Raw genomic sequence first — 5,863 nt, forward strand, 5'->3', positions numbered from 1 at the left:
TGAGGTTGGCGCATGACTCGAGCTTCTTCAAAAGAAGTGCTACCATACGAGCCAGAGAAAGAAAAACAACCGTGACAGCTGAGTAAGGAAGGAAATCTCACCGAGACGTTAGAAAATGTTGGGTAGTCCTCAACCAAAGAATTTATGGCTGGAAATGGTGAAGATAATGTAGATTTGGTTACGAGAGAAGCAGCCGAACAACAAAAAAAGCTGCACGGGATGCTTAGGAAGCAGCTATTAGAGATGCACATATTATCTATGTAGAAGAGAGGGGTTGGAGAATTTCTCAGAATCAACCCTTGGCTGCAGACTAGTTCAGAAATATAGCTTCCATGCATGGGAGATCACTGGGAGATTATGCTTGACTGGATCAAGGATTATCAAGTGTTAGACTACTCCAATTGCAGGAAACAACTTTGAATTGAAGCAAGGGTTGCTTTAAACCCTTCAGAATTGTTGTGTCTTTAGAGGAAAAACAAACGGAGATCCAAATACACATCTAATGGACATCGAGGAGATTATGAACACCTTTCAATATAATGGTGTGTTACATGATATAGTCTACTTAAGGGCATTCCCCTTCACACTCAAAGATGATGCGAAGAAGTGGCTTCGAAGCTTACCGATGAGATCAATTAGAACATGGGAGGCGATGACTAGGAAATTCGTTGATAATTATTTCTCCTTAGCTAAAACGAGCAAGTTTAGAAGAGAAATCCTTAACTTCTGCCAGAAAGAGAATGAGACTGTGTTTGAAGCATGAGAGAGGTTTAAGGAGATTGTTAAAAAGTGTTAACATAGTGGAATTTAACTCTGGATGCAACTCCATGACTTTTGAGATGGATTGACACCAGCCTCACATAGAACATTGAGCAATGCAATTGGAGCCCGTTGAAGAAGAAGACTCTGGAGGAAATAGTTACAATTCTTGATGAGTTATCTAAAGATGCAAATCAGTGGCCCTCTGAGAGTGTCGAACGAAGAAGAGCAACTGGTGTTCACCAAGTTGATGATAACAAATCTGTGCAGGTACAACTCGATGTTATGGATAAAGAAATAAGGAAGCTAACCTTGACTACAATACAGAGTGAGCCGCATGTAGCTTGTGATATATGTGGAAGAGGATACCCTACTCATGAATGTCAAGCTTCAACTGAGGAAATGAATTGTTACATCCCGCATTTCGTACGTTAAAGTTTCAACGTAAGTTAATCGATGTAGACTCGAGAATGAGATTATTTTGAGATCATAAGCATGTATGCTATTTGTAAAAAGAGATAAGTAAGTGTTATAAAGGTTAGAGGGTTAACGAATTGAAGAAATTGAGTATCGCCGAAGTTTGTTATTTTGTGATAAAATGCGATCCAAGCTATAATACCCTTTATTTATGGATTAGTGCTACACAGTACACCACACGACTATGATAGTAAAGTATATTATAGTAGGATATATAAAGTGTGTTAAAATTAAGTAGTATCAGCTTTTGGTTGGTGAGCTCCACATCTTCCTGGAGTATTGCCGAGTCACGTTCTATATATGTTACTTTATTTTATAAGGATGTCGGGGACACTATCCCGACTTAAATGTTATGGTCATGTTTTTTTAGAGGTTTTGCAGACAATGTCCTGTGTATAGCTTTAGGTATGACATGTCAACGGCCTTGTCGGCCCTTATGTATCTATATAAATCCTTTTGAATTAGTTATGTGAGTTAAGTTCTAATATTGTTAATTATATATATAGATGTGGCCTATCATGGCCCGTGATGAGTCTTGTAGAAAAAAAAAGATAAAGTACGTGGCGGTCGGTTGAGTAGGCACCGGGTGCCAGTTGTGGCCTTCTGATTTGGGTCGTGACAAAGTGGTATCAGAGCAAATTTGTCCTAGCGTTGTCTGCAAACCGTGTCTAGTAGAGTCTTGTTTATAAATGTGTTGTGCACCACGTTGTATAAACAGGAAACTACAGGGCATTTAGGGACCGGTTACCCTTCCTTCTTGATATTAGATCATGCAATAGAGCAGAGTCATAGGGAATAAAGCCCTTAACCTTTGACTTGTTTTATATATACAACAATGCCTATGACCAGGAAAGCTACAGCTAGTCAGAAGGGTAAAGCAGTGGAAGATGAGGGTATGAGTAGAGTACCAATGTCTAGTAAGGGCCAGAGTGAGGCCCCGAGGGGAAATACGACACCCTCGCATAGTTCTACGATTTCACCAGCACCGAAGAGATGAGGAGGAACCCAGTACCTCCACCTATTGTTCAGGATGAGGATATGGATATGCGGTGTACACTACGGTTGTTGACTAGATTGGTAGCCGCTCAGGCTCAGCGCCAGGTAGGTATAGGTGTTGGTCACGTTAACAAGGTTCTTAGTGCGAGAATTCGAGACTTCATCAACCTAGACCCTCTAGTGTTTACCAGATCCAACAAGGAGTAGGACCCGTAAAATTCTATTGATATGATGCAGAGGACTTTAAGGGTGATGCATGCATCAGACACTGACTCAGTAGAGTTGGCCTCTTGCCGATTGCGGGATGTTGCGGTTCATTGCTATAAAACTTGGGAATTGTCTAGAGGGACAAATGCATCTCCAACGGTATGGGAAGTGTTCTCATGTGCTTTCTTGCATCATTACTTGCTGACAAAGATTTGTCAGGCAAGGGTAGATAGGTTCTTTGGCTCTTAAACAAGGGAATATGAGTGTGCGGGAGTATAGCCTCCAGTTAGATTCCTTGGCGAGGTATGCCCCCTCGATTGTGGCTGAAATGAGTGACCGAGTGCATCAGTTTGTGGTAGGACTTGGGCCACACCTAATTAATGAATGCTTCACGGCCGCTCTGCTCGATGGTATGGATATTTACCGCATCCAGGCTTATGCTCAGAATTTGGAGGATCGGAAACGACAGCAATACGAGAATCGTGATGAGGGTCAGCATAAGAAGGTTAGGTCTGCTAGGCGACCTAAGGATTTTTCAGGTGATCTTAAGTCACCATATCCTGTTGAAAGTGTCCGACAATTGCAGAAGCCGTATTATGAGGGATCTGTCTATTCTGAGTCAAGTCAGGGCTCGAGAATTTTGGGTTTTCAGAATCGGAGGGATTCAGCGCATATGAGGGCGCCCCCTCCACGGTGTAGTCAATGCGGTAGAGCTCATTCTGGACAATGTCGTCAGGGATCTAATGCATGTTATATCTGTAGAGACCCTAGTCATTACATGAGGGATTGTTCTATAAATGACAGAAGAAGGATGGTTCAGCCCACCAGATCTATAACAGTCTCATCCTCTTCAAGAGCGAGGCCCTCATGCATCAGCTGCTAGTAGTAGAGGCAGGGGTGGAGCATCTAGCTCTGACGGTAGTCAGAACCACATAAATGCTTTGGCAGGTCATCATGACCTAGAGGCTACACCGGATGATGTGTCAGGTACTGTGACTATGGGTAGTGTTCGATCTTATTAACGCAAATTGTCTAGTTAATATGATTAATATATGATTGAGTTGGCATTACCTCTGAAGGGTTAAGGGAAACCAAGGCTAGATTGAAAGCAAAGTATGAACCCGGTTATTATGATTACAATTAGTAGGTGTCAGCGCTTAGAAGATAGATTAACAGAATCGTAGGTGACGAATGGATTAGGAAGTAGTTTTAGGGAGGGACGACGTCCTGACCCCGTGAGAGCCTGATATTTGTTTCATTAGAGTATAGCCCAGGAAGATATATACATTTATAATTTATGAGTATGTATGTACATCTCGCAAGTTTAAACATTCGAGGAAGAATGTTTCTAAGAGGGGAAGGATGTTACATCCAGCATTTCGTACGTTAAAGTTTCAACGTAAGTTAATCGACGTAGACTCGGGAAAGAGATTATTTTGAGATCATAAGCATTTATGGTATTTGTAAAAAGTGATAAGTAAGTGTTATAAAGGTCAGAGGGTTAACGAATCGAAGAAATTGAGTATCGCTGAAGTTTGTTATTTTGTGATAAAATACGATCTAAGTTATAATACCCTGTATTTATGGATTAGTGTTATACAATACACCACATGACCATGATAGTAAAGTATATTATAGTAGGGTATATAAAGTGTGTTTAAAGTAATTAGTATTTTAAGTAATTCAAAATAATTCTTAATTATGTGGATAATTGGGTAATTAATGAGTTTAGTGGGAGATTAATTAAAAAATTAGCTAAAGACATAACGCGGCATCCCCCCCCCCTCCAAAAATGACGTGTGACTAATATGTGACATTTATGCCACATGTAACAATCTTTCAATATGGTGGAAAGTGAGGTGGACCCCACTTTCCACTTATTCATATTTTTGGATGGATTTTACCAACACAAATATATGCATATGTGCAAGCACATGATCTGCTCCATGTAAAAACAAAAATAAATATATAATAATTTGACCACATTTCAAGATGCTTATCTTGCTCTTGTGAAATTAAGTATATTAATATGATTCATTTTTACTGATGGAGAAAAACAAGAGTCTAAAGACATATCAAGACAGCGCAAAGTGGTTTTATGTACATATATATATACATTTAGCAAAGAAAATGCTTGTTGCTGGAGATTAGAAACGGTCTTGGAGGGATTTTGCTTGTTGCTGGAGATTAGAAACGGTCCTGGAGGGATTTGAGCTACAAAGATAGATTTGAGATTAGAAACACTCATTGCATTAGAACAAGCCTTGAACGTAGATGTGTATTTCCATATCGATTTTTCTCAAAATTGAAGAGATTGTTCACATTAAAGGTATGTTAAGGCTAAAGCTGCTAGTAGTAGAGGCAGGGGTGGAGCATCTAGCTCCGGCGGTATTCAGAACCGCATAAATGCTTTGGTAGGTCATCATGACCTAGAGGCTACACCTGATGATGTGTCAGGTACTGTGACTATGGGTAGTGTTCGATCTTATTAACGTAAATTGTCCAGTTAATATGATTAATATAAGATTGAGTTGGCATTACGTCTGAAAGGTTAAGGGAAACCAAGCCTAGCTTGAAAGCAAAGTATGAACCCGGTTATTAAGATTACAACTAGTAGGTGTCAGCGCTTAGAAGATAGATTAACAGAATCTTAGGTGACGAATGGATTAAGAATTAGTTTTAGGGAGGGACGACGTCCTGACCCCGTGAGAGTCTGATATTTGTTTCATTAGAGTATAGCCCGGGAACATATATACATTTATAATTTATGAGTATGTATGTACATCTCGCAAGTTTAAACATTCGAGGACGAATGTTTCTAAGAGGGGAAGGATGTTACATCCCGCATTTCGTACGTTAAAGTTTCAACGTAAGTTAATCGACGTAGACGCGGGAATGAGATTATTTTAAGATCATAAGCATTTATGATATTTGTAACAAGTGATAAGTAAGTGTTATAAAGGTCAGAGGGTTAACGAATCAAAGAAATTGAGTATCGCTGAAGTTTGTTATTTTGTGATAAAATACGATCCAAACTATAATACCCTTTATTTATGGATTAGTGCTACACAGTACACCACACGACTATGATAGTAAAGTATATTATAGTAGGATATATAAAGTGTGTTAAAATTAAGTAGTATTTTAAGTAATTCAAAATAAATCTTAATTATGTGGATAATTGGATAATTAATGAGTTTAGTGGGAGATTAATTAAAAGATTAGCTAAAGATATAACGCGGTAGCCCCCCCTTCCAAAAATGACGTGTGACTAATATGTGACATTTATGCCACATGTAACAATTTTTCAATATGGTGGCAAGTGAGGTGGACCCCACTTTGCACTTATTCATATTTTTGGATGGATTTTACCAACACAAATATACGCATATGTGCAGGCACATGATCTGCTCCATGTAAAAAC

At 39.3% G+C, this 5,863-nt stretch overlaps 1 pseudogene; it reads right to left on the minus strand.

Annotated features, from left to right (window-relative positions):
• Positions 1 to 700: 700 nt before the first annotated feature.
• On the minus strand, positions 701 to 799 carry LOC142169291 (small nucleolar RNA R71; annotated as a pseudogene).
• Between the last annotated feature and the right edge of the window lie 5,064 nt (positions 800 to 5,863).

The sequence above is a fragment of the Nicotiana tabacum genome, chromosome 14 (genome assembly GCF_000715075.1).
Source record: "Nicotiana tabacum cultivar K326 chromosome 14, ASM71507v2, whole genome shotgun sequence".
Taxonomy (NCBI): domain Eukaryota; kingdom Viridiplantae; phylum Streptophyta; class Magnoliopsida; order Solanales; family Solanaceae; genus Nicotiana; species Nicotiana tabacum.